At 38.9% G+C, this 13368-nt stretch overlaps 1 long non-coding RNA gene across 2 annotated transcripts; it reads left to right on the top strand.

Moving 5' to 3' along the window:
- Window positions 1-3575: 3575 nt before the first annotated feature.
- LOC131960633 (uncharacterized) lies at window positions 3576-12261 on the top strand. 2 transcript variants are annotated; one of them, XR_009389719.1, is made up of 3 exons: window positions 3576-3700; window positions 10977-11969; window positions 12102-12261. It is a non-coding gene; the product is annotated as an uncharacterized LOC131960633 (long non-coding RNA). The 2 variants fall into 2 exon arrangements; XR_009389718.1 differs by lacking the exon at window positions 3576-3700 and adding an exon at window positions 8197-8503.
- The last annotated feature ends 1107 nt before the right edge of the window (window positions 12262-13368 follow it).

The raw sequence follows: 13368 nt of genomic DNA on the forward strand, positions 1-13368 counted from the left end.
TTATGTCTGTCTGTATTATGTTGTTTTTTTACAGATTGATGCCACAGTTATTGAATGTATGGAAGATGATGCTCTGGCTGACTACATCCAAATTTATGGAGACAGGATTGCAGCAAGACGCTTCTGTATGCAACATCATGGTGCAAATACAAAAGCATCAACAAAACAAATCTGTTTTATACTGTTGTGACCTGCATGTTGTTTTATCAGGAAATGCATGTTAATGAGTTCCCAGAGACAGCAATGAGATACTACAATGAACTTTGCATGTTACTACAAAATAAAGTTAGACTTGCACTCATGGCTCATTGTATCATTGATTTTATTGCACTTTAATGTTGGGAAACACACAGTTTATGTAGTGTCATGTTTAAAGTTGTCTTATTCTGTAAAAACAAATTAAGAGGTACAAGGAAGAAAGCAGAATAAAGAGCCCCCACCTCCAAAGCACAAATCACATGGTACTGAGAAACATAACCACACTGAATTATTGTACATACATAACTTGGTAAAAAAAAAGAAAAAAAAAGAAGTATTATTCTTGCATACTATCCCTTTTGTTCAAATGTTCAAAACTAACCAGATCAACAGTTCACAATATAGTCCTGCCTTAATTCTCCAGACATCATGGTGTAATTTCTAAATCGTTTAGAATGCATGCTCTCAGGAAAAGATACAGCTCTATAGCTTCATCTGCTGTGGTGGGTGAGTGTAAGAAGTTATCTGTCATTATAAGGCAACGCATGTTAAACACTGTTTCATCACAAGGGTAAGGTCCTCTCCTTTGGCATTCTTGTTTACAAGCCTCCACTGCTTCCTGAGAGACCTCTTTCAGGTGATCTTGTCCTTCAAATAGATGAGGGATGGTGTACATGAGAATCGGACGTCCATTTGGAGCTACTGCATTTCTGCTCTTGCGGATGACATGGGTATTCCACAAATGTGCAACTTGCTGCAGTTCTTCCTGTATGGTAAGACACAATACCGTGGACAAGATTGTTACTCAAAAGCATGAATAAAGATGAATACGTACTGGCTGCATTAGATAATTGTGGTGAAAACATACTATAGCCTAAATGAGCCCTTATTGGCTCTTGATTAAAGACAGAATTCAGTTCCTTGCAGCACTCTCATGGTGATTCAGAGACAACCTCTACTGACCTATAAAATGTTTAATTTAAAATCAGGTCAACACATGATTGGATAGAGCACATGTGACAAGTTGAATAATTAGTAGAACTTGTATTTTTCTTTTTTAACATACATAAAGAACAGAGATGACCCATATAGAGATAATAGTGAGCATGTGTGTATTGCTACAACCCAGCGGCGAAGGCAGAAATAATATTTCTGGTGTGCCAGTAAAAAAGCGAATGGGCCATCTTTTCCCAGAAAAAGGACTCGTTAAAATTTAGAACTATAAAAATGACAAATATAGACAAACTGGAAAAACAGTGACAATTTTACTTTGCAACATTATGCATTACAAAGGAAATTACAGCAAAACACTAACACTAAGCTCTCCCAACAGAGCTCAGTACAACAGTAAAGACAAAACATGCGTATCGGCTCAATCGCACGGCAGAATAAATCATTTTATTGCACAACAGATGAACCCAAACAGTAGATAAGGTGTTAACGCAGAGCATAACATAACATAAGCCTGCATCAGAAAGAATTCTAACATTAACGGCAATTGTTGTTTCAACACCACGGACAGCTCATGCGTAACAGAACATGTGCAGATCATACAAATATGCCGGGAAAGCAAATCGAAGAATGAAAACAACCAGCAGATGTATGAATTATGACAGAACAACACACGCTTTCATTTATAATAAATCAACCATATACAATGAAGTCTGGTTGAGATTTGGCTTCTTGCGAAAAAATGTATTACTCAAAACAAATAAGCACAGTCGGTCCATATGGCTTATTCACATCACAACATTAGTTACAGGTAAACCCAGACAGTAGGTAAGGTGTTAATGCACAGCATAACATAGGCCTGCATCAGACAGAATTCTTACATTAACGGCTGGTGGTACTGAAACACTTGTTTCAGTACCACGGACAGCTCGCACGTAACAGAACATGCGCAGATCATAGCCTACGGCAACCAGTTAGTGTGGAAACCAGTAAGGACACAACACCGTCCTTTAATCTTTCTGTTGTCTCACGCCAGTGTACTGGTACTGTTTAAGGTTGAGCTGCCTGCCGTTGTGGGAAATAAAGCATGATGCGGTCCGAGCCGCAAATATAACGACCACCCGTGTCCGACTGGTCCCTCCTCCACCCTACATCATCATAAACAACACAACGCAGAGTTCCAGGGTGTGGAGAGGCTCATCCCACACGGGCCGGGTTACAAATACAATTATACATTTATTTCCTTTTTTACTTACATGTTTATACTTTTTTGTAACAAAATATGTTTTTATCAAACTTGTCTGGGTGGGCCAGTGAGTAAAATGGGCGGGCCAGTGCCGCCTAGGCCCATTACTGGCTACGCGTCTGATACAACCAGTTAATAATAGTATTAAATTAATTTTATCTGTAATATACATGTTGTATTCCCCCCCATCCCTCACACACACACACGCACGCACGCACACACACACACACACACACACACACACACACACACAAGAGATGGAAAAAGAGCACCGGTACCCTACCTGGATGATGGCAAGGCAACTAAACAATATCAGCTGCTTGTCCATGAAGTCTCCAGATTTGGGTGACAACATATCCAGCTTGGATACAGTTGAGGTGGTGCAGCTTGTACCCATGGAGCCTTCCATGCCCCTCCAGTTGATCAATGAGGAACGACGCTACCTCAAGAGGATCGGTTTCGTTCTTTCTTCGGTACAACCCCATATATTTCAAAATCCTTCTCAGAGTGCGCATACTGATAACAATATCATCCACTGTATTCAATAACTGTAGAATCTCACCATGTCTCAAACCAAGCTTAAAATAGAACTTAATTAAATCGTCCAAATGAGCCATAGCCTATTCTGGCTTGTCTTTTCGTTATTATATTATAACGTGATAGTATCTCGTTAAAACGAGAAACATGCATTATCTCATTATAACGAGAAACTATCATTATCTCGAAATAACGTGATAGTATCTCGTTATAACGCGAAACTTTCATTATCTCGTTATAACGCAAAACTTTCATTATCTCATTATAACAAGAAACTATCATTATCTCGAAATAATGAGATAGTATCTCGTTATAACGAGAAACTTTCATTATCTCGTTATAACGAGAAACTGTCATTATCTCGAAATAACGTGATAGTATCTCGTTATAACGTGATAGTATCTCGTTATAACGAGATCATTATCTCGAAATAACGTGATAGTATCTCGTTATAACGAGATAAATGGAGGATATTTTTTTATAAGGGTGGCAGCAATACGCTTCCGTAGTCAATACTTCTGTTGAGTAAAATATTTTTCCAAAAGTAAGTGATTGTGCATTGTTTTGGTTCGTGTTGGCGAAGTTTTTCTTTTTCTTTTTAAAATCTGCCACTACACATGGAGACGCATTTGAAGCAGTTAGGCCAAGTAAAGGAATAGCGCATGCTAAACTGCACGCATCACAAGAATATAGCCTGCAAGATGTGGCGAGGGAGGTCGCGGAATTTAGGATAACCTGACTGACTGACGTGGAGAACGTGGAGTCACGGTAAAAAATAATAAGTAAAACCTAGAAAATTTCCTCTGGGGAAATTTTAAAAAGGGCCACGGGGGTTACTGCCGGTGTGTGTACACGATGATGAGATTCTTCAGAGATTTCAAACTATGCCCTTTAACCTCAAAATGTGTGTGTGTGTGTGTGTGTGTGTGAGAGAAACATGTATCTGGAGGAGTGTGCGCGCTTACGTGCGCATTTGTGTGTGTGTGTGTAGCGAAAATCTATCAGGGGTATTTTATGCCAGCACACTATACTTAAACGCCTAAAACGCGTCGCCTGTGCCAGCATAAAGTCTGATTAATAGGCGTGCTTACAGACACGCGTATTGCGAGTACACCAGATGACATGGGTGACGGGTGAAAAGTGCCACCAGCGAACGTAGCAGACGCGTGTGTGTGTGTGTAACACGTGTACGCCTATAACAGTTCAGCTGTTACACAGAGTCTCAGCTTCATATGGTATTGTTTATAAGAAAGCACAACTTATAGATGAACTCCAAGCCCCCACAGAGCTGTCAGGATATTTCTATTATTTTCAGGCCAGTTTTTATTTTCTTGTTAAGGAAATCTCTCTCTCTCTCTCTCTCTCTCTCTCTCTCTTTCTAGGTTTGAATGATATCGAATTGATATTTAATGACAGCAAGGGTGAAAGGGATAATTAAAATAATTTCAGCTACTTAAAAATAGTAATAGTAAAGTGCGACACTCACAGCCAGTTCCCAGCTTCGCGCGCGGACATACAGTTCATTACGCACCAGTTGTAATTAGGTAGGTTTACCTGCCTGCAGAAGCCGTAATCGCTGTCACCCCTGAATATTAAGTTGCCATGCGGACCTATCTAATGAATATTCAGTAGCCATGTGGACAGCAGTCCGTTCACAATATGATTCCATCGGACCTTATATCTACACTGTTTAACCCAATTCGGCACTTATGCTCAGATCCATTATGTTTTACAGACATTCATAGTTAACTAATGAGGTAAAACATTTTGTTTAAGCTGCATTTTGCTGACTTTCACTCCTAAAACAGGCTAATTAAGCCTCCGGTTTTGGCCGGAAAAACGTTAAGTTTATCTGGTACGTACGAGATAGTCTTTCTCTTCATCTATAAGTTGTGCTTTCTTATAAACAATACCATATGAAGCTGAGACTCTGTGTAACAGCTTAACTGTTATAGGCGTACACGCGTTACACACACACACAGGCGTCCGCTACGTTCGCTGGTGGCACTTTTCTATGAGGGGCATTTTATGCCAGCACACTATACTAAAACGCGTGTACAGCGCCTATGCGATGACATCAAACGTCTAACGTGCGCGTGTAAATTCCATTCACTTTCAATGGACAGACAGGCGTCACGTAGGCGTCACGCAGACGCTGTACACGCGTTGTTGCACATACGCCTACGTGACGGCTGCGTGACGGGTGAACTACGCCTCAAATACGTGACATGAAGACCCGCGTGACTGTTAAGTACAATTCTACATAGGCGTACAGACACGCGTATTGCGAGTACACCAGATAACATGGGTGACGGGTGAAAAGTGCCACTAGCGAACGTAGTGGACGCCTGTGTGTGTGTGTAACGCGTGTAAGCCTATAACAGTTCAGCTGTTACACAGAGTCTCAGCTTCATATGGTATTGTTTATAAGAAAGCACAACTTATAGATGAAGAGAAAGACTATCTCGTACTTACCAGATAAACTTAACGTTTTTCCGGCCAAAACCGGAGGCTTAATTAGCCTGTTTTAGGAGTGAAAGTCAGCAAAATGCAGCTTAAACAAAATGTTTTACCTCATTAGTTAACTACGAATGTCTGTAAAACATAATGGGACTGTGCATAAGTGCCGAATTGGGTTAAACAGTGTAGATATAAGGTCCGATGGAATCATATTGTGAACGGACTGCTGTCCACATGGCTACTGAATATTCATTAGATAGGTCCGCATGGCTACTTAATATTCAGGGGTGACAGCGATTACGGCTTCTGCCGTAATCGCTGGTGCGTAATGAACTGTGTGTCCGAGCGCGAAGCTGGGAACTGGCTGTGAGCGTTGCACTTTACTATTAGCCTACTATTTTTAAGTAGCTGAAATTATTTTAATTATCCCTTTCACCCTTGCTATCATTAAATATCAATTCGATATCATTCAAACCTAGAGAGAGAGAGAGAGAGAGAGAGAGAGAGAGATTTCGTTAACAAGAAAATAAAAACTGGCCTGAAAATAATAGAAATATCCTGACAGCTCTGTGGGGGCTTGGAGTTCATCTGTAAGTTGTGCTTTCTTATAAACAATACCATATGAAGCTGAGACTCTGTGTAACAGCTGAACTGTTACACAGAGTAACACACTGTTAAAGTACACGCGTTACACACACACACAGGCGTCCACTACGTTCGCTCGTGGCACTTTTCACCCGTCACCCATGTCATCTGGTGTACTCGCAATACGCGTGTCTGTAAGCACGCCTATTAATCAGACTTTATGCTGGCACAGGCGACGCATTCTAGGCGTTTAAGTATAGTGTGCTGGCATAAAATACCCCTCATACTTTTCACCCGTCACCCATGTTATCTGGTGTACTCGCAATACGCGTGTCTGTACGCCTATGTAGAATTGTACTTAACAGTCACGCGGTTCTTCATGTCACGTATTTGAGGCGTAGTTCACCCGTCACGCAGCCGTCACGTAGGCGTATGTGCAACAACGCGTGTACAGCGTCTGCGTGACACCTGCGTGACGCCTGTCTGTCCATTGAAAGTGAATGGAATTTACACGCGCGCGTTAGACGTTTGATGTCATCGCATAGGCGCTGTACACGCGTTTTAGTATAGTGTGCTGGCATAAAATGGCCCTCATAAAAATCGCATAAAGTTACCTGTGTGTGTGTGTGTGTGTGTGTGTGTGTGTGTGTGTGTGTAATTTAAATCACATAAAGTTACCTGTGTGTGTGTGTAGCGAAAATCGCATAAAGTTACCTGTGTGTGTGTGTGTGTGTGTGTGTAATTAAAATCACATAAAGTTACCTGTGTGCATGTATGACGCATGTGTATGCATGTGTGAGGAGTGTGCGCACTTTAGTGCGTGTGTGTGTGTGTATCTGTAACTGTAATCACATCAAAGATTAAAGGCAATCAGATCAAAGCAATCAACAGAATTAAGTGACACCTGTTAATGAAAGAGTGACAGCAGCCAGAGGTGGAGTGGAATTTCTGGCCTCGAACAGAAAGCAATTTTGGCAAAACCATAATACCTATCATTGATCCGACTTTACTTTGAGCATCCTGAGTTCTTCCTGAACTACATATGTTTTTTTTTAAGAAAAATTTAAAAATAGCTTTGTTAGAGCGATCTAAAAAAACTGTTAAATTTCCCTTCCTCAGAAATCTTCCTGCGTTCTTAATATGGGAGCCAATGAGGCAGTTGGTGCGTGTTGGTGCCGCATCTCTGCGTCGTACGCCCAAACTATGACTCTGACAGCTTTACCAGAGGATTGTGAGTGAGAAGACAAATTTTCCTACGTTTCTATGTATAAATTATTTCTGTAGAGTGGAATTTGCGGCCTGGAGCGCAGTTTTCAAATTTATTTTTTGACAGTTTTACCTCTCCCTCTACACTCTGAGCGATGACATCACACACTGTGACACGAACATTCCGTGCAATACACATCCATTACAATCTCAGAATTTCTCCAAAAATGATCATGGTCATTGAACAGGGATTGATAAAAAACTATATGACCTATCGAAATACACAAGACTTGTGTCTACTGTTTAAAGTTTAAATGGAGTCTCTAGGTGAAATTATGCCGGAGAAGTAGACATTTAAAAACCTCCAATTATTGTTCTTTTTTGCTCATTTTTTGTCGGCCGTCCCATTCATTTCAATGCAAAACTTTGAGCAGCAAAAATTCGTATTCTGTAGAGAAAAGTAATAGCACACCGATCCCGATCATTAAGTTGTAGGACTAGTAGCAGGACGAAAAGCGTCCGGAAGAGGAATAAGAAAAAATCCACAGTATAACAGTAGTGTTCGGTGCGATTGCCCTGAGGCCCTAATAATCATTTCTTTAGAGGTTTGCATCAGATGTGATGACCTCCTCTGGCCAAGGAATTAAATTATGTTGATGTGGAATTATTGGGGTTTTAAGACAGGTGGTTTTTTAAAATATTATTGTGGTTACTTTTTAATTTTTGACAGTCATTTCAGACCAATCCTGAGCTGCAGATATGCTCATGTTTAGGCTCAGAGTGGTGAGGGTATTTATGAAGGCTGCTGTTTGAGGTGAAAGGTGTGTTTAATAAGAGGCTCACAGAGGGACAGAATCGGACAGCTACGTTTCAATTATTGTGTTTGTGTATACGGTTTGTTTTGGAGTATGGACATAGTTGATGACTTAATACCTGCTGACTTAACTTGACCTGTCTCACTGCCTGTCTGTCACTGCGGTGGATTGATGCCGCTGTACTGTCGTGAGTGTTGTGCTCTCAGTCGAGCTCCGGTTATAACGGTGGTGAAATTAAAAACACTTCAGCGTCTGTACTTAGCATTTTCTGGAGGAAGATTTCATAGAGCAGAAGAGTTTGGAGTTTGGCAAGCTAGTGGCCCTTTGGCTCACCAGTCTCCATCGTTCCCTCTGTTATCCCTGGATACAGGGATACCAGAACAGCGGTTGGGAATCACTGGATTGGAGCACAGTTATGGGACGAATCTGATTGGCTCCTTGTGTTTTGGCTTGATGTTAATCCTGTCCGCTGGCGGGACTCGGCCTCTCTGGCTTTTCGTCTGAGGTAAGAAGACATGTTTTGCTAGCATAATGCCGTTACAATCTTGCCTTACAATATTAGCATTTTCATATTTGAATTTTTAAACTACCGTCGACAATTTTGTGAAATGTAGTTGCAAGTTATTTGAGTTTCATTTGGACGATGTTTGTAATTTTATTTTGCTAATTTATTCGCGGCTACTGGTCTTAGGTCTCAGCTAGCGCTCTCTAGCGAGCTAGCTTTAGCATCATGTCGAAGCAATTTATAAATGGTCCGTCGAGGCAGAATATCTTCACAGTTACTCCATGTTGCAGTTACCATGATGCTAACAGTTGTTATAACAGTAGATGTGTCTGGTATTAGCAAACACTATTGATTCTAAGAGTGCATTGCATAGTTTGACTGATTTGATGCTACTGACAGACAGCGTGATGCTAACAGTTGTTATAACAGTACTGACAGACAGCCTATAATGCATTGTGGGTTGATAATCTAGGCCACAACAGTTTATGATTGCTGTGTTTTGAAGGTGAAGGTTGAAGGTGGCATTATGCTCATGATAATATAATAATGCTAAAAAAAAATTGCTAGCTTATGCTATTTTCCTTGATTAATGTTGTCTAAATGCCATTTTTAATGTAGGGTTTGAGTACAATTTTGCCTGACGAATTTTTTTTTAACTGTGATATGTAGCTAATTGTATGTGGATTTTGATGGTAGCTTCTTGATAATAACCCTGTTTTTTGTGAGGATGCTTTGGTATTATGTAATAAGGTGTAATAGTAATACCAATGTCATACTCATCAATGGCTAAATTTGAACATTCGGTGTATTTGGATAATATTAAACTGAAACTCATGTCACTTGGTAATGAGAGGTTAAAAAGAAAAGATAATCATGGGGATATACATTTAACCATGGAGTCAGGGCTGTAAAAATTTACTGTAATAATGAGTTTACTTCACCATTTAATATTTACATTGTGTCAATGTCAATGTTACTCACTACTGTTAGCAGACTATTACCCAAACTATTACCATTTCTTCTTTCCAATTTGTCATGTCAACTGGTACCTGAAGTATGTGCTCCTGTGACTAATATTGATGTACTCTGTGTGTGTGTGTGTGTGTGTGTGTGTGTGTGTGTGTGTGTGTACGAGAGAGAGACAGAGAGAGATTCATTAGAAGTTGAAAATGTAGGCTTAAACAGCTTTGGATTCATTCATGTGTGTGTGTGTGTGTGTGTGTGTGTGTGTGTGTGTGTGTGTGTGTGTGTGTGTCCTCAAGTGGTGCTGTGAAGCATTTTCGTTGTAGGCTTTAATCCTGTTTTCTTCTGATATTAATACTGCAGTACTATTTTGATAATAGAGGTTATTATGTAATAAGGTGTATTTGTAATACCAGAGTCATAGCCATTAATGGCTTAAATTTAGTATAGGGTACATTTGGGTACTATTACACTGAAAGCTTTTGAAAGTATTCTCCACTATTATCAGATTATTACCTAACTATTACCAAGGTGTTACCGAGCTGTGGTGTCAATAGAATTATCAACTTATCCATTCATATTCAACTTCTTTGCAAGCCTTAATCCTGTTTTTCACCTCACAAATTTACAGCCTGACCATTTATTTACTGGTGAGTGTTTGTCAAAGACTGTTATTAACATAAACTACTTTCATAAATGATGTATTTTTTTTTTTTTTTTAACTCTTGTTCGATCCTCCCATCGACTATATACCCATGGTCCTCAGGGGTCAAAAAGGATCCCATGACACATGACTGTTTTTAGGACATGTAGAAAAAAAATATTACCAACTTTAAAAAAAAAAAAAAATTTTATCATTTAAGGCAACTCATGCCCCAAAAATTGATTGATTGATATGTAATTTTCATAATTTTGTCTTTATTATTGGTCAATTTCAGTCAAATATTCAAATTAAGGCCTCATTTCAAGAGAGAAAAAAGTAAAAAAAAAACCTGAATACTTTTTTCAATAGTAATAGTGGAAAAAAATAATTCTTGATTGGAATGCACAGAGTAGGTCATGTCAACTTTTAGTGAAACTTATGTTTTGATATTTGTATATTTGAATAAAATTGACCAATAATAATGAAAAAAAAAAGAAAATTAAATGTATATTTTTTGGTCTTAAAAAGTGAAAAAAAAGTTGGTAATATTTTTTTCTACATTTCCTTAACCAGTCTAATGTCATGAGGTCCTTTTTGACCCCTGAGGGGGGTCAAAATGTATAAAACACGTAACAATGTATGAAGAAAGTTAAAATTTATACTATCTATAAAGGATGCAGAGGGGCACATATGCTGAAAATTTTGCTATGTTTCTAGAAGTGCTATGTGTCTATTTAATTCAAATGATTATATTCAGCTTCATACTGATTTTTATGAATAAGTGATACATTAATTCAGTTATTTAAAACATTAATAACACATTATTGTTACATTGCTGCAATGCTCACGGTTGTCATCCTGTTCTAGATAAACACTACTTCACCTAAGAGACTTGAGTATCCAGTTCTTCGTTGACCTTCAGCATTCATTTGTTTGTCTTCACCTTTTCAGGTAAGCAATTTAAAAAAAATGCTTTTGTAATGTTGAGAAACACTGAAATTATTATTCATAAAGAACTTTCAACCACTGTTCTGTCATGTCATGTATAGTGATATACAAAAATATCTGAAGGAACGGTGTATTTGGGATAATCAATATTATTAGTATTATTCATGTATTTATTTATTTTTAAATCAGAGAATGGGGGGAAAATAGATTATTAGTACAAAAACTAGTAACTAGTAAAAAAAAATTGGTTACAATAATGTTCATTCATTTATTGACGCTTGGTCAAACTCTCATCCAATTAAGTATTGTTGTCTCATTAACATGTTGTATTTATTTATTTTGTAGGCTAAAACCTGAGAAGCCATCACCATGTTGTTGTTTGTTGTATTTCACATTATGCAGATTTTTCAGCATGTGGTCCTCAATATATAGTATAGAAGTCACTGCATTTTCTGACTTTTCCAGGTTTCCTGTGTCCAGCATCTTCAAGACAGACTAAGCTAACTTTTCATATTTTTTGCACATTTATATTTAGGTTAGGTCAGGAGTAGATTACGTTTATAGTAGAGTATTTAGTTTGTATAGTTTAGCTTTTTATGCTGGTCTAGGGACAGTTAAGTTAGCAAATTAATTTAGTTCAGATCACTTACAGTTGCATATTATTGTTACAATTGGGTTATTTTGTGAGTTATTGTTGTACAGGCTATTGTATATTGCAGGACCAAGTGAGACGAGGAAGACCACTGCTTCCAAGATGCTGCTCAGAAAGTGCGTTGGACAAGTCTCGACCTTGCAGATCCTGCCCCACTTAGCCCAACCACTTCCGACCATGGGGTACCTCAAAGACCTCCGTCAACCAGCCGGCTGTGGATGATGGATAACGCACCCACAACTCCTTCTCCAGTCTACAAGGTATGGGTTTGTTTTTTTCCCCATCACAGTGGACACAGACATGGCCTGATAATACAATCTGCTGTCTTAACTACTTCTATATATTCTACTTGATTAATAAAATATTTTATTAATTAATTTTTGTGTCATCAGGTTCTGAAAATACAGACACCCCCACAGTCCAAGAACAGCTGGATGACCTCTGGACCCACTTGCCCCCGTTCACCGGTTGAAAAGATAGGCTTTTTAAATTGTTAATTCTGCACAAAGTGATACACAAAACATTGTATGTATTCCATTTCAACAAACACAAACATGAAATGTATATTTAAATACATGACTTAATGCAAATCAATCATACTAAACATCGTCTTTTTTTTTAAACCAACCATTGCACACACTTCCATCCAAGGAGAGGTTACATCTTGATGGTAACTTTTTAGATTAACAAAATGTTTGTGAGATTTGTAATTGTTGTTTCTGGGGAGGGGGCAGAGAGGGTAAGTCTAAACATTGCATGCAAGAGACCAACACCGGCGTCTCAGGGGAAAGCTATCTGTATACACAACTATCAATCTACTTGGTTGCTTCAAAATTTTACGATTGTTTTGCAAATCCTGACCCGGAGAGAAGCACATCAAACAAACAAAAAAAGCAATGGTAGATTTTCAAGGCCTTTCAATGACATTAACATTATTTTCAATGACATTCATTTTGCAATTAACATTAGTTTTATCCTCTAAAACATAACTATAATGACATTCAAATGTAGATTACCACAAACACAATAATAAACTTCAAGTCTCATTGGATAAAATAAAAAATTATTGATAGTCCTGAAATGATGGGTTAAACATCCTTAATAAGCCCACATTAATAATATTTTAATTTCAGGTGAAATATTTATTTTTTTACTTTAAATTTGAATCTCATTTAAAGAAATTGATACAATATAGTATTTTTCATATGAAATTATGTAAAAACAAAGAGAAAAGATAAGTCTAAAACTAAAAAGGGGTCTTTCTCGTCTCGCATGGTCTCAGTAGCAATCGCAGGTTCGCATGGTCTCAGTGGCAGTCGCCGGTTCGCATGGTCTCAGTGGCCGTCGCCAGTTCGCATGGTCTCAGTAGCAGTCGCAGGTTCGCAAGGTCTCAGCGGCAGTCGCAGGTTCGCATGGTCTCAGTGGCAGTCACCGGTTCGCATGGTCTCAGTGGCAGTCACCGGTTTACATGGTCCCAGCGGCAGAGTTACTGGTTCACATGGTCTCAGCGACAGAGTCATCGGTTCACATGGTCTCAGCGGCAGAGTTACTGGTTCACATGGTCTCAGCGACAGAGTTACCGGTTCACATGGTCTCTCAGTGACAGAGTCGCCGGTTCGCATGGTCTCGGTGGCAGTCGCCGGTTCGCATGGTCTCAGT

Source organism: Centropristis striata, chromosome 22 (genome assembly GCF_030273125.1).
Source record: "Centropristis striata isolate RG_2023a ecotype Rhode Island chromosome 22, C.striata_1.0, whole genome shotgun sequence".
NCBI classification, from domain to species: domain Eukaryota; kingdom Metazoa; phylum Chordata; class Actinopteri; order Perciformes; family Serranidae; genus Centropristis; species Centropristis striata.